This window comes from Nipponia nippon, unplaced genomic scaffold (assembly GCF_047370975.1).
Source record: "Nipponia nippon isolate SJK-2023a ecotype South Korea unplaced genomic scaffold, ASM4737097v1 scaffold_6, whole genome shotgun sequence".
NCBI classification, from domain to species: domain Eukaryota; kingdom Metazoa; phylum Chordata; class Aves; order Pelecaniformes; family Threskiornithidae; genus Nipponia; species Nipponia nippon.
Window position 1 is genome coordinate 45,786,542 of NW_028262380.1, and position 27,958 is coordinate 45,814,499.

A 27,958-nucleotide genomic window follows, 5' to 3' on the forward strand; every position below is an offset into this window, starting at 1 on the left:
TGGTGGTTTTTTTTTTCCACCTGGAGTTCAAAAGGCCAACAAAAAAAATCCAGGATGTTTCACATTATCTTCTCTTCCAGTGTATCTCTCATCACAATGACATAACCTTAATAGTACCTTTGTGTTGCCGTTCATTTTGTACTGAATATTGAGTTACATTCTTAGATAGATAGACACAAAGTATTAACAGAAATATCAATATAAATTACGCCAGTTTCCCTTTAATAAGCCCAGGTGAACCTTAACTGGCTCTGAAAAAATCTGTCAAGTTTTTGTGAGGGTTCACTTCAGCTCTATGTTAGCTACAGCAGAATGACAGACTTGCTGGGGAAAGGACTGATCCTGCCCTGAAGCTGGTCAGTCTCCCCAGGACTGAGGTTATAGGAAACACAGTGCAGAAACACCTAAGTGGCTCTGCAAGTGCCAGTTTGTGCCTTGCATATCTTGTGCTAAGCCAGAGCTAATAAAGTGTTATTGAACCATGCTGACTCTGTTTTGTCAGTGTCTCTACTTCTTGCCTTCATGTGTCCCATAGTATCTATATTTTCTTTATTATAACAACTGAGGCATCAGATGTTCAGGTAGTGGATAGTCTGGAAAAAAAGGAAAGACCAAAGCAGGGGTTTGGAATCTCCCCGATGTGGAGGAACAGCACAGCACAAGAAACTTCTGAAGTTGATTCAGCTTGTTTTCCTACAGCCACTGGAGTAACTTTGATTCCAGTCATTCAGAAGCAATATTATTATCATGCTTGTGGGTCCAGCTTCTGCATTAACTTTAGACTCATGTTGTCCTTGAATGAGGAATGCGAAGAGCCAAGCTGATCCATCCTTCCGCAAGTGGAGGAAAAGCTCTTTCTTTGTATCTCTTTACACTTCTGACCCTGTGGTTTTTTTCCCCTCTCTCTCTCAAGGTCTCCTACAGTTTAGGAAAGGAGTGAGCTAGCAATCTTCAAGGTTATGTTCAATCTTTTGAAAGCTGTGTTTTTCTCTCCCAAATTTTCTCTCAAAATAACTCACTCAGGACTCTCTCATTTGCTATCTGCTTGACATTTAGTCAAATTGTGGCCCTAAACAAGAAGACCCAAGTAAACACACAAAAATAGCCAACAGAGGGATGGCAAGAGTTAAAAAAAAGATGTCCCTATTTATCAGAACTTTGATACATATTTTTGAGTGGACTTTCACTTATTACCAAAAGAGATTATAAGGTACATCTTAAAATAAAACTGCCTATTCATAAAACTAAAATATTAATCTCCTAAATAATTTAGAAAAAATTATTATTTTACAAGGTTCCCAGTTAAATGTAATTAAGGACTAGAAGTATCACAGACTGCTTGATAAATCAGAGATGTCAGAAATTCTAGCAATATTCTTTTCTAATAAATCTCTTCAGTAAATAATGGTAGATCAAACATGATTATTTCTTCACATAAAGGGATTTGCATATTTCTCTGCAGAGTAACTATAAAATAGGCATAATTTTTCATGAACTAAGAGTTATTTTTTTGAATTATTTTGTAGATGCTTCCTATGTTTCCTATATGTGTGCTGAAAAATGCATATTTCCCTTTAGAAGAGGAAAAAGATGCAAGCAAGTGTAAGGTAATGCATGGAGATCTGGTGTTTTACAGGGTTTGCATGGAGGGAAGGAGTTTGACTTGTGAGAGAAGATTTCCTCATTGATTCAAAGCTACCCAGAGATGCAAGGTTTGGTCTCCTGAAAGACCGTTTGTTTTGCATGATTCAATATTTTTGTACACTAAAGACACAGAAAACTTGCTATCTGATTGCTGGCACAACTCTCACATCCCAATTAGAAGAGGACTTGCCCCATGCAATTTTTACTCCTAGCTAGAAATCTGAGTCTAATTCATCATAAGCATGTTTCTATTGCACCACATGGTCTCTAGTCATGAATAATACTTTCCTGATAGACATAAAAACAGACTTTCTGCATATAAGGGTGCAGAAAATAAAAACCAAAACTTTCGATAGACATTATGCTGTTCCTTCCAGTGGTATCTGCCATTCTCACTTATGATCATGCTGTTAGTCAGAACTCTAAACTTTTTGCTGAGCATATAATCATTAAAATTATAAAAGCTTGATCTTCCTACTGCTATTGATTTTTCTACTGAATTTTCAGCCTGAACATTCTCTGCCCCGGAGAGCACTCTAGCTGTGCTGCACAACAGGATAAATAACATCTTTCTGTTTCCCTGAGAAGCTGCTTTCTTCATCTTCTGACCTTTCTAATTTTTCCAACTCCAGTTTATTTTTCTTTACACAAACCAGTTTATGGATTAAATAAGGAAAAAAGTAAAAAATAGTCAAATGAAAAGGACATGAATAAAGAAATTACTTAGAAGTTGCTAAGATCTTTCTAAGGTTCAACTGAAATATATGCTTTCTAGATTTCACCTTTTATTTTAAAGGCTAAAGGAGGCAGCTGGAGTCTTCACGAGAAGGAGGATTTTCTGTTTTTCAGTGATTCCAGGTAATTGACTTCCTAAGGGAAGAAAAGATACCAGAAAATATTGCAATGTGGGTAGTTTTTATTTTGGTTTTAGAGTGAAGATGTTCAAGCTTTCTTGGACTTCATTTACACTGTCAGAGTGTATGTTTCACAAGAACTAGCAGATACAGCTCTCCTAAATATAAAACCACAACACTCTCTGCATTTTCTCTGAGCAGTAGGTCACAGATTTTTTTTTTTAATTCATGCATCATTCAAAATTTGTTTTAGTTATTCTATGAAGTGAGAATATACTATAGCCTCCTTTGCAAAGACAAAGAAAAAAAAAGAAAACACAGTATTTTTTGTCTGCTTTTCAACAGCACGTACTTGATTAGCCACACATTTTTTTGTCATTAAGCTACACTGCCATAAGTTACATCAATTTATCCACGAATTAGAAAAGAAAAGTTATCTTTTCCCGCTTTACTATGAATGTGTTCTTTGCTGTTCAGGAACACAGAACATGGATATCTGGCTTCTGCAAATTCGCAAGCAAAACTGGCTCAAAATGAGTAGGTTTTAATATTAACAAATATTAAAAGTATGCCTGCAAAGAAATAGAAATCCTATGGTGTTAATAGCAACATAAGTTCCATGTAATCTCTGTTTTCCCTCGGTTGCTTATGATAAGATGTTACCATTAACCATTACCATGCATTTAATAAATATAATTCATGATACTGCCTGCAAAATATTTTCTTTATTTTTAATTTGTAGGTTTCAGTCTCTGTGGTATACACTGAGCTTCATAATCCTCAAATTATTTAAAGGTTGGTGTTGACAGGCTTGGCGTGACATCTTAGTAGAAGCAATCAAGACATGCATGCAGAGTTTCTCAGTTGCCCTTGAGTAGACTGGGACATTATCTATCCTTAATGAGCTGCAGTCAGCAGCAGAACCTAGGTGGAAACAATGCTCTAGGACCTTTCTGCAGCCTTTTGGAGCCTGGATCAGACCTTCCTGAGTCTTCAGGTGACATGTTTTAATATTTAATCAAAATTATTATTATTTCATATCATCTAAATGTGCATCACAAGCATTTTCATGCAATTAAGAATCACAGAATCACAAAACGATTGAGGTTGAAAGGGACCTGTGGAGATCATCTTGTCCAACGCCAACCTCCCCCACTCAAGCAGGGCCACCTACAGTGGAGGTGGAGGCCCTAGAGAGGACCATGTCCAGATGGCTTTTGAATATTTCCAAGGAAATGCAGTTCATCATTTGTAGTTCTTCCTAGCAAAATTGTGGTGACACAGCTGGAGTTGGAGGATAGAGATATTGCTATCACATTAAGTATGACGATACTAAATTGCATTTGTAGCTATGCTTTTGTTGTCCATGCCTTAAAAGTCCACTGTGAAGCAGTGACAATGTCATACCAACTGACTTTGGGCACCCAAACTAAAAAATTGAGTCAAGTACTCTTCCTAGTGTTTTCTAGTCATTTGAGATAGTTACAAGTACTATGAAGGAACCTACATGATGTCTTCCTTGGATTACCATCTAAAGGATCCCCCTCTCTGTAGTTCACCTGTAGAGGGAACATAAGGAGAATAACCACCTACCTTAGCCTGGTAGTTGTGACATCTCCCAGTCTAGCCCAGAGATACAATGCAAGAAAACAAAATACTGTGCATCATCTGCAGCTCCTCACTCAGATTAGCTAAGAAACACCACATCATTCACCTCTGTTATGCCAGCTGCTAGTATTCTGAATTAAAATGATCTCCAGTGTCTGGGCTAATATGAATAAATTATTACGAATAAAACAGAAAAAAACCTACAACTGTCATAATATATATTTGAATGTGACAATCTGTGTTAATTCAAAAAGTCTATATTTCATGCTTCTATTCATAACCTATTTAAAGCCCCTAGAATAGACTCCATCAGAAACAACAGGGGGGCTCTTGACTGCAAATGCAAGAAATATCCTTTCATAAACTTTTTATAAACATACCTCATGGGTACTATACAGGTTATTTAAAGTAGCAAATTAATCTCTTTCTGATTCTAAACATACCTAAGAGTAGCAAGAAAGCTGTCAACGTACATATCTTGTTTTTCTTCTCAATTCTTTAGCTACCACAGTGATTGCACAAGCTTTTTCCTTAGCGTGCATATATTTAAAATACCACAAACCAGATTTGTTTCCCTGTTAGCAGCTAGTGAGTAGATCTTGCTGAGCCCAGGATGTTTTAGGGTGATAGGCTTGGGTTAAATTTACCAAAATCACTTAGATCAACAGTTGATACTGTGAAGGCATCTCCAGTCACAAAACTTGAATTGGAAAGGGCTGACTACAAGCAGATGTTTTATGGGAAGGTGAGAATAGGGTTGATACTTGAAGCTATTGAGTGATTCATTGCAGTGTTTCTGCAAGCTGTTATCAGAAAGTGGAAAGACTCCATGCCTTTTTGTGTATTGCTGGTTTTGTTCAATAAAACTTGCATTTTAATCTACAGGGGATTTCATGTTTTTCTGTCAGAATAGCAGAAGATACTCCAGAAAGTGTTCAGTTTACTAGCACAACTACCTCGGTCTTATTTTCTATTCATGTAATGAAAGTTATTTTTTGCCTTGAAGTAACAGAGCAATCATATTTAACTTGTTCTTAAATTTTGTATTGAAATGTGGCTAAGTCAACCCTTGGACTGTCCCAGAGGCACAGTTCTAAGCCCCTTTCTTACCTGGACTTCCCCCTTGTTCCTATAAAGCAACCATTTTGCACAACTGGTCAACAGATACCCTGAAAATGTGCTTCTCATTATGACAAATGTGAGGCATACTATGGCTTGCGCACCTCCTGTCTTTCCCCTTTTCTCACAGAAAGGTGAGTCGATGTAAATATTTTATATGTCAAATTTTTTTACTTAAATTTACATGTACCTACATTTTAATTTAATTATTACTTATTCAATACATGCATTTACATGTAAATGTTTTTACACGCTGTGTAGGTGTACAGTGAAACCTAAGTTGTCAGCTGGTGTCCTGGGAGTAAAGGTAGCCTCTTTGACTTCCCTATCCTCTCCTATCTGTTCTTGTTTCCATTTTGTTAAGTCTATGCTTTGCCCTTCATTTCTTCAACCCTGTCTCCATTAGACCGTTCAGTGTCACTTTTCTCTCTCTTTTTTAGGTCATGACACTCACAAGCTTCCATATCTGCTTCTTAATGTTCCCTCATTACACTGCATGTAAAAGAAATTGAGTTCTCTGTGGCATAGCACAGTCAGAGTACAAACTCTAATGGTATCATTTTAAAAAAATGTTCACAACAGTATTGCTGAAAACTATGCTTGAACAGCTTAAAACTACTGTTCTCATTAACAGGATGCTTTTTCTGAGTCAACTGGGGGAAAGTGAGTGGATCTTTATAATGAAAGGTGCAGAAACATTAGGAGGAAAATGCAACAGCAACAACAAAATGTTGAAACTTGTTCTGACATTGCAAGGTGTCAGTGCTCTGCTCTGACAGAACTGAAGTTAATATAAGTTTTGACATAGACTTTAATGGGAAATGCCCTTGGTTCGTTGTGAAAACTAATGTCTATTTTTTCTTTGCTATTTGTGACAAGCCTATGAAAACATATTACCTGCTGTCTGGCAGTGGCATATATATATGCTATTTACATTAGAGTAGCTTCCCTTCAAAGTCTGTACAATGCATTTTGTGCAGTTTATGACTTCAGCTTTGGGCAAGGATATGAAGGTTCTAAAACCATAGCATCCCCATGTGGGACACTTCTGGTTTTCATTAACAAAATTAAATAGCCTGCACAGGATTTTGAGTTCATCACGTCTTTTTTTAAATTTCAATAGGATTCCAGCTGAACATGAGTTTAGACAACATACTTGTCTAAACTACTATATCTTATCCTGAAACCACAACATGACAGCTAGAAGGCAGACTACCTGCGGTTAAATTAAAGATGACATACATGAATGCACTCACTTGTTAAGAGACCAGATTTAAGGAGGTTTTATTTTAAATCCCTAGTTTCTTCACTGAAATAAACAGACATCCTAACCCTGCAGCTTCAAGAAAAAAATGTAACTCATAATACTCTGTGATGACTCCTTTTTGGCCTCAAAGAGGTCCTCTGGATATTTTTCACTCCATGTGTTCCGTATGCAGTGAGAGGGAAAGCGAGATAACATACTCCACAAGCTTGCATGTGACTGTGACATTTGTCAAAGCTGTTACATTCGATGACAGCTGAAAGGTGTGCAGTCATCTGATTGTGCAGGCAAGTGAATCCCCTTGTCATCACTCCCAAGCCTAAACACTGCTTAGACCTATGCCAGAAGCACTGCAGTTTTAGAAAATGCAGTGGGTTGATATACCAATATTGCTAAGACCTAGCAACGTGCTCAGGTTAATGACAGATGCTCTGTCAACTGCTTCCTGATGCAGCATTGCTTACAGATTAAGGAGTAAAGGTAATGTTTTGATAGGTTATTTTGGGGTATTGCATTTGAATGTTTGTCTGGTTTTGTTTGCTTACTTTTTGGTTAAGCTAGCACTTGAGGAAACTATATACTTCTATCTATCACAAAGAAATAAGAGTTGTTGGTATTGGGACTTTTCAATATTCACTACTCTGGAACACTAAAACATGATTCTGTATTTCATCTCCCTGAGAATAAGGCAAGAATGAGACTCTTTCCACCAGGATAACAGTTAAACTACCCAAGTAGATGTTTAAACGCAAGCTGTTAAGTTTTTTGTCTAACTTAGATGGTGGTTGGAATAATTGCTGAATTCAAAGAAGGCCAAAGGCTTATTTTAACATCTGGTTTGTCTCTGTGGGTGGCTTCCTGACTTTACTAAGTCAAACATAAATCTCTCATTCACTGCAATAAAGACAGTATTTCATCCTGCTTGTATCACTAAAGTGCAGCAAAATATACTCAGGTTTTAACAGACTCTTTACATGATTTCATTTTTCCATAGTTAATGTCAGAACCGAACTCATTCTGCATAAGATGCCACAAAATGTCTACTCCTCTGGAAATTTTCATTATTTCATACAAATTAAATCCAGGGATACCGTTACATGATCCTACATGTACCATTGCTTCCTAAGAAGGTGTGAATGAAGAATGAGAAAGAAAAATCTGCAGGGTCTCAAGCAGCCTACAGGGAGCTGCAGTATACGCCAGACACACAGGCAGCTGAAGGCAGAAAACACCTTTTCATCTCTAACCCCTGCTGTGCCACCCTTGTTTAAAAATTTCAATTCCTACATTGTCTGTCCTTCTGTACATCAAAAGCCACCAGGCTTCACTCCGATATGCTCTATCAGGTGAAAAAACTTCAGTTCGCAAAATATTTCAATCTTCAGAAAAATGAAAACATGAGGTACAGGTAGGGTACAGCAGACACTAAGGAACTACTGGTGCCCAAGGCCCCATACAAAGAACCTCTGCTGCTGTCCTTGCCCTTCCCTTTCAATTTCTGCAAGGCCAGGGGGGCTTCTCAGCCTTGACATTTTTTTTCTTCTTCTGATCTACATCTCTTACTGAATTAATATCTTTCATGCCTCCTGGCACTAAGTGGGACATCTTTATGGTAAGTAGAGAACAGTGTTAGCCAGATATGCTGACCCCCTACAAAACAACCTTAAATAACAGAGAAGTACGGAGAGTGGTAGAGGAATCTGGATCTCAAGATATTGAGGCACTGAATGAAAAATGGAAAAATAACATTTCACTAAGCAACATCCAGCAGAAATTAAGATCCCGTCCTGAATTAGTGTATGGCCTGTTTTTATTTGCCAGTGACCCATATTGATAACCACTGTTGTTAGCCAGAAACAAACACTATGTTGCCCGCATGATCAACAAAAGTAATCTATATACCTGTGATTTTTTTTAAGTTCTCCTTTAAAAATGCACCACCACCATCAGTACTGGAATTTCTTCACAAATTCTAAGTCCTTCACATGTTATCAAACCATCATTTGCTGCCTTTAACATCTTCTGTTCATGATCTAGCAAGAGTAGAGAATTATGACAGCCTAATCTAGCAGGAATAACTTAATATTCTTACTTACTGAGAATAAATAACCCTAACCAATGCTGAGCTTCTCCTTGATGATTTTGTCAAAAATCTAAGAGAATTTTCAAGTGAAGAAAACCTCAACTCTAAAACCATCTCTGTGAAAAGAACATTGCTGTCTCTTGTTATCTGCGAATGAAGTGACCACCACATTTTCTATTTTTCCAAACAGAAAAAAGTTCCTGGTTTTTAGCCACAAAGATTCAATCTGGGCCCTAAAAGATGTTTCCTCCCCCAGTGTCAGTATCAAACAAGAATCAACTAATCAAAAAACATGCTCCTGTTTTTATCAGTCATCTTTTATGAAGTCTTGACTCCTGGTGATTGTAGATAAATCAGAAAGCAAACCACAGGACTCTGTTGGTCCCAAGTCCTTTTTAAGTCTGGTTAGGGAGAAAAGAGTTTTTTTACTTGCAAAAGCAAACAACTTTAATATGTCCTCAGTAACAAATCATAAATAAGTCACTCCATTCAATCACTTTTACCAAATAATTTCGGAGTTTTTGACATACAGAGAATAGGATATAAATAAGTTTAAAAGGTTTTGATACTAATCTTGATAATAATAAAATATAATTTCTAAAAAGAGCTACTTATTTTAGAAAAAATTGATATTGAAATGTCCAGATATATCGAGAATGGTTCTGCTCAGCCTTGTGCTGGATCTGATGCTATTAATTTTCAATTTATTCAAGAACTAAGAGGAGGAATAGACAGTATGCATAGGAAGTCTATTGACAAAAACAAGCTGAGAAGAACTGCAAATATGCTAGAAGAAAAGCTTTACGTTATAAATGATTGTGCAGTGTTCAGTTTGGGGGCCTCGATCATATTCTTATGAAGAGAGGTTGAGGTAGCTCAGGTTGCTCAGTGTGACAGAGAGGAGGGTAAAGGACTACCTACAACTACTTCAAGAACATTTTAAAGATAATGTACCAAAACTCTTCTCAGTTGTTCCAGGCAAAAAAAGCAAATTGAAGGTGAGGAAGGTCATACTGGACATAGGAAAACATTTTTCACTATGAGGGCAGTATATCACTAGAATGGGTTATCCCAAGAAGAATCTTCCTCCTTGGAGATTTTCAAGATGTAGGTAGACAAAGCTATGGCTGGCCTGGCCAAGGATACGCAATACTCACGCTTCAAACCGGTGGTCTGGAGTAGATGACCTTGGAAAGTACTCTCCAATCACCATTCCTGTGATTCTACACTTCTGTGAAAATAATCCTGTAATAGCAATAGTATAATGAAAGGTATGCAGAACGTAAACAAGTGCAAGATAAAGCTAGGCACCAATGCAAAATGGATATGAGTTGTCTCACTAGTCACAATTCTGGAGTCTAATGCAGATCACAAAATAAACATTAGCTAATGCTATCGAGCTGTCACAAAACAAGGGAAAGTGTACTTGGGTGCATAAACAGATATGACATCTTTAAGACATTGGAGGAATTCCTCCAGTCTCAGATGGAATATTGTATCAAGTTTTGGTTGCTGTATTTCCAAAGAAATGTGTATTGATACAGAGTTGAGAGGATGATAGGATAGAAAGTTACAAAACATGATGCCCAAGAAAACTGAAACTGAGATCATCTGGTCTGAAAAAAGAGATACATTTCAAAATATGTGTTGATTTGAGCCCTGCCTAGTTTGAGGGATGAATAAATCTTATTTGTTTCAGAGAAGCCTGCATGGAAACAGGACAACATGTTGTGTCCCTTTGGAGCTGATTTTAAAATGTCTTGAAGAAATCTTTGAAACATCTCTTAGAGAGAAAAAGATTTCAAATAACCTGTGATTTCAAGTAACCTACACTAGTTTCATTTTAAATTATATTTTTTTCTGGAGCTGCTAAAAAAAACTTTAAGGAATTAATGATCATTATTCTCAGGTTATAGAAAGAATAGACACACACACACACAAAAGAGTAATGGAGGGTCATCGCCTACTCAGCTGAAGTATCTCCTGGTCATTCTTGGGGTTTTCAGGCCCCTGAGCTGGGAGATCGAGTCACTCTCCATCATTTATCAGCAGTCCTGGTCAACTGGGGAGGTCCCAGATGACTGGACGTTAGCAAATGTGAAGCCCCTCTACAAGAAGGGTTGGAAGGAGGATCCGGGGAACTACAGGCCTGTCAGCATGACCTCGGTGCTGGGAAAAGTCATGGAGCAGATCATCTTGAGTGCCATTACGCGACACATGTGGGACAACCGGGGGATCAGGCTCAGCCAGCATGGGTTTATGAAAGGCAGGTCCTGCTTGGCTAACCTGATGTCCTTCTATGACAAGGTGACCCTCTTAGTGGATGAGGGAAAGGTTGTGGATGTTGTCTACTTGGACATTAGTAAAGCCTTTGACACTGTCTCCCACAGTATTTGCCTGGAGAAGATGGCTGCTCACAGCTTGTATGGGTGCACTCTACGCTGGGTTAAAAACTGGCTAAGCCTAGAGAGTGGTGGTGAATGGAGTCAAATCCAGTTGGCGTCCGGTCATGAGTGGCGTTCCCCAGGGCTCAGTGTTGGGGCCGGTCCTGTTCAATACCTTCATTGATGATCTGGATGAGGGGATTGAGTGCACCCTCAGTAAGTCTGCAGATGACACCAAGTTGGGTGGAAGTGTCGATGTGCTGGAGGGTAGGAAGGCCCCACAGAGGGACCTGGACAGGCTGGATCAATGGGCCGGGGCCAACTGTATGAGGTTCAGCAAGGCTAAGTGCTGGGTCCTGCACTTCGGTGACAACAACCCCATGCAACACTACAGGCTTGGGGAAGAGTGGCTGGAGAGCTGTCTGGTGGAAAAAGACCTGGGGGTGTTGGTTGACAGCCACCTGAACGTGAGCCAGCAGTGTGCCCAGGTGGCTGAGAAGGCCGGTGGTGTCCTGGCTTGTATCGGGAATGGTGTGGCCAGCAGGACCAGGGAGGTGATGGTGCCCCTGTGCTCGGTACTGGTGAGGCCGCACCTTGAGTACTGTGTTCAGTTTTGGGCCCCTCACTACAAGAAGGACATCGAGGTGCTGGAGCGTGTCCAGGGAGGAGCAACAAAGTTGGTGAAGGTTCTAGAGCACAAGTCTTAGGAGGAGCGGCTGAGGGAGCTGGGGTTGTTAAACCTGGGGAAAAGGAGGCTGAGGGGAGACCTTATCACTCTCTACAACTACTAGAAAGGAGGTCGTGGCGCGGTTGGGCTCGGTCTCTTCTCCCTAGTAACAAGTGATAGGATGAGAGGGAAGGGCCTCAAGGTGTGCCAGGGGAAGTTTAGGTTAGATATTAGGAAAAACTCCTTCACTGAAAGGGTAGTCAAGCATTGGACCAGGCTGCCCAGGGAAGTGGTTGAGTCTCCATCCCTGGAGGTATTTAAAAGACGGGAGATGTAGTGCTTTAGGACATGGTTTGGTGGTGGACTTGGTAGTGCTAGGTTAATGGTTGGACTCGATGATCTTAAGGGTCTTTTCCAACCTTAATGATTCTATGATCTCAAAACTCTGCTACAGTAAAGATACTATAATGCCAATTTGACTTAAAGTAAGTTTTAAACATCATTTTTTTTTTCATTTTTGTGCAAGCCTTCTTTCTAGTTCATAGTGGCATGTTTGATTATTATAATAAGAATAATACTTTTAGTAAAGCATGTCTTCAATTATCATCGTGCATTTGTCAAAGAGAAAAGTAGAAGAGGTGCGATTAAAATTGGATTTTTGTTTTAAGCAACAAGTTCCATTATGTTTATAATGTGGAGTGCTAGAAAAACTTGTCATACCTTTAAACCTAGGATGAAGCCTTTCCTAGCCTTAATGTCATGGTCTCTGTCAAATATACTTTTTCTAGTGGAAGCACCTAATCTTCAGTTTTATTTGTGTACAACTAGAGGGACAGTATTGCAAGAGCCAAAACCGGCATCTGTTGCTTTATTTCCAGTTCCCAACTGGCCAAAGGAGATCTGGGGGAAGAAAAAAAAAAATCAACTACAGTTTCTGCTTTTTGAGATAATTACTTAATACAGGATTCAGAAAATAAAATTATGTCTACAGTTCAGCTTGCTAAATTTTATTTATCAAATACATTATTCATTGATTTTTTGTCATTTTTCATTGACTAATTTATTCAGCAAGTGCTTCTTATGACATTCAACCAATTCTGCAGCAGCCAAAAGACTATTTGTCAAATAAATTATTTGATAAATAATGACAGCATTGTTCAAATCCCTTAGTCAACTGGCTTTATTTATTTATTTATCTATTTATTTATTTATTTTCAGCTAGCTGCAATCTCTGCGATGGAGTCAAGCTGCCTAAATACAAATTGATGATGCACATTACATGCTAACAGACAGAAGGTTTCAGCCCAGAGAGTGCTGTATTTTCCATCAGTCTGTATCTTTCCCTTGTTCTTTAAGAATTTTTTTTTGTTTCCTCTGATCCTTCTTTCCTTACTCTTTTCTTCTCTCCATTTTATCATATTATTTTCTAGATTATAATTGTCTTTTTTATATAGTTTATATCCAGGAGGTGACTCAATACCATATTTGAGAAATCTTTATGATTTGCAATCTTTAACTATTGTCAAAGATTTAACTCCAATTTAACTACTCAGATATGACTTTATAAAAACAGAATTATGAGAATTAGAGTTATTTGTGTAATAGAGAATGATCTAAGCTTTGCTTCAGTTATTGCTGTGGCTGAAAAACGGGGAATACATGGTGCAGCAACAGACAGGAAAAGAGACTATTTTGCAATTAGGAAAACATTAGTATAGGCAACTGGACAGAAACCTTGCCCACGGGCAGGGTGCTGAGCAAATGGAACAAGAATTTTTATCAGTAATCCTGTCTTCTTAGTGCGAGACATCTGGAGCTACATTCATAGAATTAGTGAGCATTCATGATTGCACCCAAAGTCAGGGTCAATTTTGAACACATGCAACACTACAGAACTATTAACCTCTCCAGAAAAAAACAAAACTAAACAAAAAACAATGCCCATCAACACAAGAGTAGGTTTATCAAATTAAGCATGGAAATTTTAGATGCCACTTGACAGCTTTGGCCTTTGTCAACAGATGTCTCAGTTCTCCCTTTAAAAGGAGCTGTCAATGGTCCTATAGTGCTTGGATATTATGAAATAAATTTGTATTATTTCTAAAGCACTTAAATGCTATTTAAGACAGTCTTTTGGGTTGGTTTAAGAGGAAATGAATATTTCTTTGTTCAATGTATAACTCAGACATTGTACACTAAACGTAGCTCATGACACTTCAATTAAATAGGCTGAAAGGAAGGACTGAATAGCTGCTTATTAAGTGAGACAGTAACGTTCTGGCAACATACTGATTCTGTATTGAAGGACTGAGTACAGAACATAACCATGAAGACAGTAATTTTAGCTTAAGTGGGCAGCATAAGTTCTGTGGTGGGGTTTATCTTTTTTTTTTCTTTTTTTCTTGAGTTCTTTCTCTTCAGAGTGTTGCTAGTCTTTTTTTGTTGGGCTTGGAGGAACAAGCATGCAACATGGTGCAGAAGGCTGAGCCTGGGGTGGAGCTGCCACAGGTAGGGCCCCATCAGAGGGGATATCTGTTTTCCTGGCTCCTTGCTCCAGGTCTGAACTGGGCATGAGAGGCTGGGGCCATGGGTTGTGCGAGTGCATAGTGTGTGTGTTGTAAAACAGAAATTTTAAAGTAGAAATCACCATTCACCTGCTACACCCATCCTCCTTAGTTAATAAATTACAGGTTATATGCTTCTGAGCACTGTAGCTCTGTTCTTGTGGCCATCCCACCTAAGTTCACCCTGACAATGAACAATTTGACCAAGTTTTAAGCTGGTCGTTCCTTGTGGGAATTGGCATTGACAATTCAACAGTGGCTCAAATATGTAAATTTCTTCTTTATATTTAATAACTTAAACATGTAATTATTCCTTATATCATTAATTTAAAGGTCATAAAATTAAATTTAATATTATCAACAATTATTATATTGAACGCTTGTTTTTTGTAAATTCAAGCTGTTTCTGCAACAGTTGGATTTAACTATGTGTAGGTGGGGCCGCATCTTATTCAATGCAGCTAATTATTCAGTTGTAACTCAAGAAAAGTATAGTTAAGATGCTAAAAATATGTAACTGTAAAAGTAGCTATAAGTGTCCTAAAATTACATCACAAGCCCAAACTGGACTAGTTGACTTGTTCTGCTGCAAACAAGTATGAATTTGTTTTGGTTTATATTTTAAATTGTATCCTTTCAGTGGTATTATTTTTTCTTTTCGAAAACTATAGAAATACCTGTCGAAGCAGTAATTCACCTAACAGAAAATTCATGAGATCTCACACTGTAACTACCAAATAACACATAAATCAGTCAGATAACCTTTCTGTTTGGAGTCAGACAGCTTTTCTGCTCTTAGTGTTTAGGAGTAACAATGGTCCTTACCTGCACTGGTCCTTTTATTAGCTTATGCGACTTTAACACCACTCTCAGGACTGTATATATGTCCAGAACTACTTTAGATCTTTTTTTAATCTCTGAACTTGTTTGCTAACTACATGACTAGCCATTAGCTGTAGCAATCCAATCAAAAAAGTGAAGTAAATACAAAAACAAATGCAACCTCTTCTTAGTTGATAAACCGACAAAACCAACACTTACATCATTTTACCCATGTGTAACTTGTGCATATTTTTCAATCTGACCCCCAGTGGCTAAGGCACAGATATTTATGTCAGAAAGAACAAGATTTGAGCCTATATATTTGACATATGGAAACCTATACACTGATGCTCTGACTCTAAGGTTATCTATATTTCCATAATTACAAAATGGATAACTGTGATATTATAAACTCTGTCCCTATTGTATCACTAGTGTATAATTCTAGAATAATTATTCATAGAAGATTGATATTAATAGTCTTGTATCCAATAAAATCAACACAATAATTAGATTTTTTCCTTTCTCTTTACAATAAAATCTTCATAGAAGTAATGAATAACATTTGCGAACACGGAAAGAACAAACTTTGGCGTATGTTATAGGATGTCTCTGCAAGAAAAAATGTTCTAAATGAAGTCAAAGTTGTTTAAAATGTACTTGATACACAACCTGAAAGATTTTTGCTACGTGAGTAGGAAAATGATCTCAGAATGTTACTAGACACAGCAAGTCTCATGCAACCGTCTTTCTTCCTACAGCAGATGCAGTCTGCTTTCAGCTGATGGTGTCACTGAAAAAAATAAAACTTCACGGTTTACCCAAATATCTGAACCACATGCATAATTCATTATGTTATTTCTTTAGAGCTCTAAATACAGTGTTACCTCGAGTGTCTGGCACAAATGATAACTTGGAGAATCAAAAAAAGGAAAAAAAAAATCCTCAGAGAAGACAGTAGAAATTACAGAGAGAGCTCTAATCAGAGAAGACTCCAGAACAATAAAAGACCTGCATACCCTACTCCACAGAAGCACCAAGTCCCAAATTATCCCTAACTGAAAGCCTGACTCTGAGTGACTGAGCTGAGAATCATAGAATTGTTGTCTTAAGATCGTCAAGTCCAACTGCTAACCTAACACTGCCAAGTCCACCACTAAACCAGGTCCCTAAGCACCACGTCTACCCTTCTTTTAAATACCTCCAAGGATGGAGACTCAACCACTTCCCTGGGCAGCCTGTTCCAGTGCCTGACAACCCTTTCAGTGAAGAAGTTTTTCCTAATATCCAACCTAAACCTCCCCTGGCGCAACTTCAGGCCATTTCCTCTCGTCCTATCGCTTCTTACCTGGGGGAAAAGACTGATCCCTGCTTCACTACCAGCTCCTTTCAGGTAGATGCAGAGAGCAATAAGGTCTCAGCCTCCTTTTCCCCAGGCTAAAGAACCCCAGCTCCCTCAGCCGCTCCTCGTGAGACTTGTGCTCTAGACCCTTCACCAGCCTCGTTGCCCTTCTTTGGACACGCTCCAGCACCTCAATGTCCTTCTTGTAGTGAGGGGCCCAAAACTGAACACAGTATTCAAGGTGTGGCTTCACCAGTGCCAAGTACAGGGGGACAATCACTTCCCTAGTCCTGCTGGCCACACTATTTCTGATGCAAGCCAGGATGTGATTGGCCTTCTTGGCCTCCTGGGCACACTGCTGGCTCATGTTCAGGTGGCTGTTGACCAACACCCCCAGGTCCTTTTCCACCAGACAGCTCTCCAGCCACTCTTCCCCAAGCCTGTAGCATTGCGTGGGATTAAGCGCAGGACCTGACACTTAGCCTTGTTAAATCTCATACAGTTGGCCCCAGCCCAATGATCCAGCCTGTCCAGGTCCCTCTGTGGGGCCTTCCTACCCTCCAGCAGATCAACACTTCCACCCAACTTGGTGTCATCTGCAGACTTACTGAGGGTGCAGTCGATCCCCTTGTCCAGATCATTGATCAAGATATTAAACAGGACTGGCCCCAACACTGAGCCTTGGGGAACACCACTTGTGACCGGACGCCAACTGGATTTAAGTCCATTCACCACCATTCTTTTGGCCTGGGCATCCAGCCAGTTTTTTACCCAGTGAAACGTATGCCCATCCAAGCCACGAGCAGCCAGTTTCTCCAGGAGAATGCTGTAGGAAACCGTGTCAAAGGCTTTACTAAAGTCCAAGTAGACAACATCCGCAACCTTTCCCTCATCCACTAAGAGGGTTACCTTGTCATAGAAAGCGAACAGGCTAGCCAAGCAGGACCTGCCTTTCATAAACCCATGCTGGCTGAGCCTGATCCCCTGGTCATCCTGTATGTGCCACGTGATGGCACTCAAGATGATCTGCTCCATAACCTTCCCCGGCACTGATGTCAGGCTGACAGGCCTGTAGTTTCCCAGATCCTCCTTCTGGCCCTTCTTGTAGATGGGCGTCACATTTGCCAACCTCCAGTCAACTGGGACCTCATCTGTTAGCCAGGACTGCTGATAGATGATGGAAAGTGGCTTCGTGAGCACCTCTGCCAGCTCCCTCAGTACCCTTGAGTGGATCCCATCTAGCCCCATAGACTTGTGTGTGCCTAAAAGTGGTGTAGCAGGTTGTTAACTATCTCCCCTTGGATTACGGGGGCGTCATTCTGCTCCCCATCCCTGTCTCCCAGTTTAGGAGGCTGGGTACCCTGGGAACAACTGCTCTGACTATTAAAGACTGAGGCAAAGAAGGCATTAAGTACCTCCACCTTTTCTTCATCCTTCATCACTATGTTTCCCCCTGCATCCAATAAAGGAGGGAGATTCTCCTTAGCTCTCTTTTTGTTGCTAATATATTTGTAGAAACATTTTTTGTTGCTTTTACGGCAGTAGCCAGATATCTGTAGTAGCCAGAATCTGGCTCTTGATATTTAACTAGACTGCTAATGATTCAGCTGTGGGTAACAATGATCTCTGTCTGATGCTACAACTCACTTAGCAGTTGTGATGTTACTTTTAAGGATTAAAGTAACTGCATTAACTGAAAATAAAGAGTTATTTAACAAAACTAATAATGACTATGCTTTAACTTCCTAAGTGGTTTTTATATAGAGCATAGAAACCAAAGTAATCCACAATATTAGTACGATTTATCTACATGCTTTTAATGACTTTTGATCATTGTTATACATAAACAATGCTTTGCAAATTCAGCAAGATAAAAGATTGCATTCTGTAGTAAATTTCTTCTTTACGAGTTGTTAATTTTAGTTTAATGAAAAAAAAAAAAAAAACCACCAACAAGTCTGAACTGCAGTATGCCTGGCTGGCTTGTTTCAAGTGTGTGGGATAATGAGCCATCTGTCTTTTTTCCTGTCCTAGACAGCACATGGGCCAGACAGAATTGATGCTTCAACCGCTGAGCTGCTCTGAGGCTGCATACTGTTTCAAAGTGTAGGGTAAGGGGTAACAAACTGACAAGGCTGTAGCTAGGGAGAGAGATTGTGCAGAGGGACAGCGCTGTACCCCCACTGTGAGGTGGCAGTTCGCACACAGCCTTGTAGACAAATGAGCTCCAGGAGGCATTGTGTTCCAAATGACCCAGTGTTGGTCTGAGCCATACAGCTGTATGTCTTGGCACATTCTCACTCTGGTGTTCATATGCATGTTTTTCATATTTTATACAGCCTTTGACCCCTAAGGGCACATTATGACAAGAAGGCGAGGAAAAAAAGATAAGATTCAGCAATTATACCAAGAAAAAATGTTGCAAAGATACATGCTAATTTCCTTGGTGGGAGTTTGCAGTTTCAAATGTATGGCAAATTAAGGGTCTTACTCTACATGTTTTGAAGCACCCTGAACTGCAACCTAAGTAAATGTCCAAATTCCACTACCCTACACTGATGTGAATCAGTGGCAATTGTCCTGATAAATGAGATGTCTCCTGATTTACTTCAGTAAACAAGGACAGCAGAACTTGGCCTATGGGGAGTTGAGGGTAGTCATCATTTTGTAGGAATAGAGCCAAAGTCTGGGCATTTCCACAGCTGAAGAAAGTAGACAAAGCATATGCTGCCACTTATGAACTAAATGTCACTTGTCTTCTAAAGCTGTCTTTCCTGTAAGGTTACTATTACTTGTTTCCCCACAGTCCCCATAGTAACTATAAAAATTTCATTTCTACTCTAAATATTTAAATCCCAGTCAGACCTGTTAACATTTTGGAGAGTAAACACAAAAGAGCCATGTGATTACTCAGCACCATGCCAGGCTTCACTGGAAGGTTGTATCAGCTGTAAGTCTTTTTGCATTTTGGGGTATAGAGAGTTCTTAGTAATTTAAAATATAATGTGTTCTGGAATAATCTAATTGTTCCAAGAAAAGCTAGTTACAACACATTAGTGAACTGGAGTGTTATTTCCCTCATGAGTTTTTTTTTGTTGCAAATTGAAACGTTTATGAATCAAGGAGCATCACCTCATCAGGGAGTTAGACTTTTTCAAACATTTCCAGTGTTTGAGCTGACATTGGTTTAATTATTGGCATTTGTATTGCACAATTTGGGTTTTTTTTTCTCAGTTATGATTAAAGTCAAACACACAAACAAAAACTTTCTCAGGTTACTGGAAGTCAGCATTTTCTAACAGTCACTACAACTACTGTGTAATTGATCTTACAAGTGAATTCAGAGGTTTTCATCCATATAACAACACCATTGTGCTAGCACAAAAATATGTGAAGACATGATGCCTATCCCAAAGGCCTTAGAGTCTAAATGAAATTAAATATCACCAAAAATGGTAAACAATCAAACAGAAAAGAATGATCTGAGTGTTGAGGTTAACAAGAAAATCACATAATTTTACAAATTAAATACAGCCCAGATGTATCATTCCAGAAAACTTAAAAGTGGTTTCCATAGTTGCCTTTTCATGTCAAAAAAATAATGGAATTTGTTGTAACAGATGAATAATGAACACCTTTAGTGCTAATAATAATCTGTTTTCCTTCTCAGAAAATTTGCATTGTTTAATATTGGTTTCTTCATAAAATTTGTTGGCTTAGTTAATTATAAAGCAAACAGCCTGAAAACACCACAGCTGAAAATTAAGAACATTGCTCTAAGTGCTTTTATATTGATCTCAGACCAGTCTTATTGAGCACATCAGCATAATAGGCACATGTGTCAGTTGGTACAAAATCAATTTCATCTACTTTCATACTTGAAATCACATTTTATTAATGAGAAATCCAAGAAAATACTTTTTGAAACAAAATAACTCTGATCCCTCTTTAGGAGTTCCATTAATTTATAATGTAATATAGTAATGTAAGACCCTGAAAATTGTTCAGTTTTATCCTTTCAATGAATTGGGATTTGTTCCTGTGACTATCAAGAAAAATTTATTCAGGCAAGTTTCCTGAGACTCTCTAACACATCAATCGTTACAGAAAATAAAAACATACTTTAAACAACCTCAGCATGCTTATACACACAGGCACAATTTGGCCAACAGAAATTTAATATCTGTGGAAAACAAATAAATATTTCTGCTTGTTATTTGTGTGGAAGATGGCTGAAAAGGAACCATATGTTTATTTAACATATTTTTATAGCTTTCATTAATTGAACCTAAAAATTGGAAACATAAGTCCATTTGATGTTATCACACAGAAACGCAAATCTACTGTGCCAATGTTAAAAAAGCAATGACAAAAAAAATCATGAGATTTACATTAATTGCACTATTTTTGTCTCTTACTTGACAAAATACTCTTATAAACTTAACTCTTACCATAAAATACTCCAAGAGATGGTGTTCACTAAGCAACATGATGTAGAAGGATAGAAGGGGAGAGTAAAGTAAAAACTAGAGTAGTTAAGGCAGCTTTGAGCCCCACCTGTGGCCTCCTGGGGGACCAATAGCTTTGCAATACTAATGACAGCTACAAATAGCACTCACCTGATCTACTGACCCATCTTTGCACTGCCAAAAATATGTGCCTTGCGCCGTTCACCAAAATTTCTGAGAAGTTCCCTAAATGACAGAACATTATACATTTTCTCATCCAGTGGTGATATCTGCCAATTCTATTGTTTTACCCCCAAAAAATGCAGCAAGTGTTTTTTAAATCTGATGAACTACACTTGGAGACTTGTATTGTTGACTTATGGAGAAAGAGGGAGGGGGGCAGATTCCAGATTCCCTTGCTACTCTCATATATCTTTGTAACTGCTTTTGCACCACATAATGCTCTAGTTTGAGCCCATGACCCCTATGGTTAGCCAAGCACCCACCTGGCCCCTTGCTCACTCCCCATCTCAGTGAGAGAGGGGAAAAAATATGAAGAACGTGAAGGAGAAAACTTGTGGGTCAGGATAAAGGCAGGGAGATTGCTTACCAGTTATTGTGGGCAAAACAGGCCTGGGGAAATTTAAAGTAATATTGTTGGTTTGTTATGGTAATACCTCCTCCTCCTCCTCTGGCATTGGCCTTCCTCTCACGCATTTTGTTCTCTCCTCCTTTCTCTGCCCTTTCTTGAATACGCTTTCCCAGAGGCACCACCAGTGTGGCTGAGGAGCTCAGCTGTGCCCTGTGCTGGGTCTGTTGGGACTGGCTGTGTCCAGCACAGGGCAGCCCCTGGCCTCTTCCCTCGGAGACTACCCCTGCAGCCCCCCTGGCTGCCAACACCTGGGCACCTGCACCCAGCACAAGAATCTTACTTAAGCATTTCTCTCCCAGATGCTAGAACCTTTGGCTGTATGCTGCCTCTGATTTGAAACTGAGCAGGGTTTTTCTTCTGAAATAAAGCAAGCTATACCTCTTATTCTTCCTTCCCCACCCCTCAGAAAATGAATAAATCACAAAAAAAAAAAAGTTCATTGCTTGGCATAACCCAATTGTGTACTATATAAATAATTTATTTTCTATTCATTCCTCCATCCATCCACAGGTTAATCTGTCCCTGTGTTTATGTGTGTTTTTCTAGAAAAATGTAAAAGTCTTGAGGGCTGTATGTATTTGAGATCTATAGCAGGGCATTGTTTTGAATGCAAGTTACACTATTTACAGAAGTCCCTCCTTGGTGCAGTGCGCAGTCAGTGAAAGAATTATTCTCCCTCACATGTGTGCTGGCATCTAAAATAAAGTAAATAATAAAGACCAGTGAGTGAAATGTCACTACCTGTTTCAGACAGTTTGTTTGAAATCTGCCAGGTCTTCTTGCAAGATCGTAATTTGCCAATTTGTAGAACAGGACAGATGATTACACCCTGTAATAGATCAGACATCAGGATTTTGTAATTTTTTAAATATTCTCAGGCATAATGGAAAGTATAGATTAAATATCTAAATAAATTAAAAGACACAAAAATGGCATAAAGAGGAGAAAACATTTTATTTTAACACACACTCTTTTTCCTTGGGTCTCAGTCATAAGGAAAATGGTACACTGGAAAAAGAAAACCTGGAGATAGTTTGAGGAAGATACGGATGGTAACACAAGGACAAAGAAATACTCTAGAATGGATAAAGAGTAAGCACTTACATTTACATTTAGAATCAAAGTTTTTATCACGCACAAAGAAAAGGAGAGAGAGCAGAAGCTTTAACATTTCTTTCATGTGCTATTTGCCTGAAACAGAAACTATTGCTTTAAAACAAAAAAACCTAGATCAATTGCATAAAAGCCCCAAGCTGGGGCATAGTAGATGGGTCAGAAAATTGATAATCAGGAATGATTTTTTATAATAGTCTGGCTTGAATGTGATTTGAGTTAGTAATGAATAAAAGCTAATTTCATTTCATGGTTGTTTAGTGGACTGTGAGACACTTATGGAGAATCATTTCATATGTATTCAATTTGCAATGGGCAGTATTCCACACGGGACCTGCACACAGTAATCCCAGTAGAGCAGCTAAGGATTAAAGGGACAATTTGCCTCCCTGAACTAGTTCTAGCTCAGGACAAGGCTGACTGAAACAGCAGCACAGAGATTTGTGCTGTTCCTGAGCACCCTGTGTCATTTAGGGAGGCTGAGGGCAGGGACCAGAATGAAGCAATATTCCTTATAAATGAAACAATAACCTACAGTAAGTCTCCTTACCAGTTGACCAGGTAAAATAGTTTCTCATTCACCTATATTGACAGATGACTTCCTCTGATCTTGACAAATTATATTTGGTCCATTAAAACAGGATTCTACAGGAACTAAAGTATGAGTAAGGCAAAAAGAAAAAACTCATCATTTTTATAACCTTAGTGTTTATTAAATTGGATTGATTATAACTGTAGATTCATAAATGAATTACAGTGAATTATAAACCAGTTTTTGCAAGGATTTGTTTTATAATCATAATTATTAAAATATTTTAAGAAATGGTTATACCCAGAAGGTAAAGTAGTCATTTTCACCAAGAATCTGATCTGCTTGCGTGCTTTCAAATTTCTTACTTTGTAAACAGAACACACAGGTTCAGTGTAAAATAAAGGGCAGGAATATGACTAATCTGAAAACAGAACAAGCAGAACAAGCAAAACAAATAAGAATGTTCTTGTAACTGGTGATACTTTTTAGTCTTTTCATCTTTAAAATGTCAAATAATTAGTAGAGGGAAGGGAAAAAAAAGATATTAGCAAATGTGAAAGAAAAGAACCACTGTTCCTAGAGGAGAACCTGATGAAATCTGAACGAAAGAGTAAGCGACTTTTACAGCATCTACTTATTGCAAAATAAAATTGAACTAAAGAATAGAAAACATCTTTCCAAAGGCCATTAACTCAAAATCTATGACTTATATTGCATTAACTCCCAACAGAATCATCTTTATGAGCAAAATCTTGTCAGAGTAGTTGTAAAAAGAACAAATGGAACTATTATCATTCTTCAGTTTGGGAATCTACTGTTTTTGTCGTCATCCTTGCTACTATAAGATATTATATCCAAAATCCTGTTTTGAGAAAGGCTTCTGGTATGGAAGTGTATTAGTCTAAGAGGTGAATTTCAAGTAGACAAGCATGAAAGCTCTCAAAGATTTTAAAACTGTGGATTCTTCAGCATCATCAAAGTATTCCATGAAGGAGTTTGTAAGACTTTATTGACATGGATAGACAACTAGAAGCAACTGAGTGCAAAGAAAGATAAGCTAACCAAATTAGCATAGCAAAGAAAGTGTCTCAGGTATATTTCATAAAGAATCAGAAATACAGTAGTGTACACCCTAATGTTCAGAGTTAGATATTTCAAAGGGAAAGAGTGGAGAAAAATCTGAAGCTAAAAGTCTTTGCCTATGATAATTGTTCCCCAAGGGTTCACTCAAGGGACTGCAAAAATCAGAGATGGCACTCAAAATGCCTCCTCAGACTTCTCCTTTACAAATTTGGGACTGCAGTTTACCAAGGGATATTCGCAAGATAGAAAATGAAATAAAAAGGCTGAAATTTATCTCTTGGCATCTTCACTTGACTCTTTAAGTTGCTTCTAACTGCATCCCATCAAAATCAGAAGAAATGATTGACTTAAATTCCTCTCTGCCCAAGAATACACATAAAATCACTTTCAGATGTAGAAAGGAGATGAGATTGGAAGGAGAAATGGAGGAAAAAGCAACAGCGTGTTGGAGCTTTCTTAAAAGGTAAAAAGAGCTGAGTGGTCTCCCAGGTCATGTCTGAGCTGTGCAAGGCATCACCATATAGAGATGCCCCAGTAAGCACTGAACATGTTGATACAGCGTAGCCTTATACTCAGTGGTCTTATTAATCTGGATCCCAGAAAGAAACTAGACATGTTCATATAGCAATGATTCCTGGATAATTGATCTTACCCCACAGCCAGGCTTTTAGTCCACACCTTTGCACCAAAAAGGCCGTGCTATTTCTTTTTCAAGAGCTGACTTCAAGAGCTCACTTGGATAAAGGTGTCCAGAGGATCTCTATATCCAGCTGCAGTCACATTCTGTTATATCTTAATTTCATCACAAGTGTGGTAAAAAGAAATGGTACTGGACCAGCCCATAAGATTCAGGACGTGTCCCCCTTTCCTTAAATATTTAAGTCATAAGGTAGAATAACAATGATCCTTCCAAAATTTTGTGAAAAAAAAGATACTAAAAATAACAAGAAAAATGTATTGGTGCTGAGAATTATCACAACATTTTCCATGTAGGATAAACAGGAAAAGATAGTGGGTTTGGATTTTTTTTTAATTTCATATGTCTATCTTGATAAAATATTTATATATTCTCCATATTGACAACAATACAAATATTGTACATGCATATACACATATATATTGTAACCTACAGTTTAGGTTTTAAAGTCAGGAATTTAGGGAGCTTGAGCTCCCTAAAATGAGAGAGCTGCCTAGAATTATTTGGAAGGTTATGTATGCTTTTATTGCACGTATAATAAAGTCATGAGAAGGATCAAATAAATGTCAGTAATGCCTTCAAGTACTTTGTTTAAAGATGACAAGATCAAGTACTCATTCACCTCTGCTTCATGAAAAGATTTTCTGAAACCATGGAATGAATGGAAAAACGTGGGGAAAAAAAGAGATCAAGACTACAACGTGAGAGAAAGATAGGTAACCAGGGTTATATGAAGTGCATACAGATGTTAATGATTATGCTGTGTTTGTGGAATGGTTATAGTTCATTTGTTCCAAGTTTAACTTTGACAGCTTGTTTCATAATGCAAATATATTTTTAAGGGGGCATAGAACACACAAGATTTATATTTTTCCCAGTTATTTATTGCAGAATACAGACATCTGCATATAAACCACACAACATGCATGCACACACACACACACGTATGCTATGTGTGTGTATGCACATATATATCCCACCATTATGGAAAATGAAAATGCATTCTGTATAGTAAAGCTTTGTGATAAAATAGATACAATCCTTCACAGTTCAGATTACTATGCAGTTGCATTGTTTAAAATATACTAAGTAAATTAATGCAGCAGTGCAAACTCCAAGTTTGGAGCTCTAGCAGTGAACCACACATGGTATTGTAACTTAAGAGTAACATTTTTGCTTGCTGGCTAGCCTGTAGTGCCAAGAAACAACTTGATCTGTCCCTAAAAGAAGATTCTATAGATTAACAATACTGTGGAACTGATAAGAAACAAAAGATTTGATCTATGACCATTCAAGATGGAACAGTATCCACACCCTGTTTCTGCACTCAGGTCCCAGTGCCTGTTCAAAAGAAGAGAAACACCTCTATGGAGCTGGACCTGCACTTTCTGCTACCGATCAGTAGTTTTACTCACCATATGCCAACTGTCTTACACCATCATCTTTCCTAGTTTTGATCCACAGGATTGAGCCCTGGTATGAATTTATATTTCCAAATAGCACCAGTACTCTAAGAAGAAAACAATAAAAGCAATTTAAAAAAATGGAAAGAGGTGATACAGGTTCCTTGAGCATCTATTATTTAGGAAATTTTTATTCAGATAAGTAATAGCTTCTTTTCAACAGCTACTGAATTCCAGGTGTGGTGGCTTCCTTACATCCTGATGTGTATATATATATATCTGTTATATTTCCTTCCTGGCATCCTGTAACTTTGAGAGCAGTCAGTGAGAACAAATGGGTAAATAAATAAAAAAATAAAACCTCTTTAGTTAGAAATTACTATTATTTCATTGGTTCAGCTTTAAATATATTATTAGGTGCATAGAACCTTCTAGAGGAACACTTCTGGGAAGATGTGGTGTTTACTCTTAGCTGTAGAAGATACTGTTTTCATTGGCTTCTGTTTTCTTAATCTGACTTCTTTCATGACATGAGCCATGAAAGCAAGCACATAGGAGTACAGTCTTATCCTGTCCTGAAATGGGTCTTTTGGAAACTGAAAGAATCAGAAATCTGTAGATTTTCTACTGAATTAAATCCATGGCTATTAGAGGATTGCTTTTGAATCATCACAAATTAATAGTTGCCTCTAAGCAGAGGTTTATAATACAATTTTCTATGTGTACTAAGGTACATTTAAATATTAAGTATTAGTAATATGAAAAATGCACATACATTAAATTAAAAACCTGCTAATACTTGTCTCTATGCAACAGAAAGCTCCATAGAAAAAGAAAGCAAAATAGAATAAGTCGTCGAAATTCCAGCTAGTAACATTTTTTCCCATATATGCAACATGTTTGACTGCAAAGGTCTACATATCACAGAGAACAGTGAGGTTACCTTCATTGCCTGTAATAGAAAACTGACCATAGCTGCATCATAGTCATATTTCAGGTAATATACTCACAGCAAAACAGTAGCTCATATTTTCACTACATCAGAAGCTGTCTCTTGACAGCAGTCAGTAGGAGCTGGATATAAGTAATCGGCTTAATAATACTGAAAGGAAAGCAGTTCAACCAGATCAACACATGAAAGGGAGAATAATTTTATCTTTAGGCAATCAGGATATCAAATGGGCAGGAGGAAGTATAGAGAAATTAGGAGACAGTGAGGAACAAGACATATGTATCTCATAGCTTTAGTGGAAACTATAATGAATGAGAAGTTTTTGCAGTTTTTCAATAAGGTAGGTATTACTGTTTTATATTCTCATTGGTTCAAATCCAATGCATGTTTTGGGATATTTTTCATTCCTTAAGAAAATCAAAGTGTTTTCATTTCAACAAGTGCAAAACATAAGGCCCTTCAAGAAAACAAAGAAAGAAAGAAAGAAACATTGCTTTACAGTCACTTTAGCAGCCAGCTTCTCTCCATAGCAACCGTTTCTTGATGCAGTGGTAAAAATGCTTACAGAATTATCAGCTCATTGAACTCAGGTTGCTGCTTGGCACATTAAGAAGGTTCTGTTTCCTTTAGCATCCGAACTTATAAAGGAAATGCTCCATTGGTCTTACTCTAGTTTCTTTTTGTATACCAAGACAAAAGTTTATTTTGCTGAGTTTTATTTCAAGGA

The 27,958-nt window shown here is 38.1% G+C and overlaps 1 long non-coding RNA gene across 3 annotated transcripts; it reads right to left on the reverse strand.

Moving 5' to 3' along the window:
* Positions 1-422: 422 nt before the first annotated feature.
* LOC148051445 (uncharacterized) lies at positions 423-26,348 on the reverse strand. Of its 3 annotated transcripts, none has more exons than XR_015699472.1 (6): positions 26,292-26,348; positions 22,193-22,280; positions 20,971-21,045; positions 9,730-9,817; positions 2,427-2,514; positions 423-593 (listed from the first exon to the last, which is right to left on the reverse strand). It is a non-coding gene; the product is annotated as an uncharacterized LOC148051445 (long non-coding RNA). The 3 variants fall into 3 exon arrangements; XR_015699471.1 differs by lacking the exon at positions 423-593 and adding an exon at positions 769-918; XR_015699473.1 differs by lacking the exons at positions 423-593; positions 2,427-2,514 and adding an exon at positions 4,025-4,057.
* Positions 26,349-27,958: the final 1,610 nt, after the last annotated feature.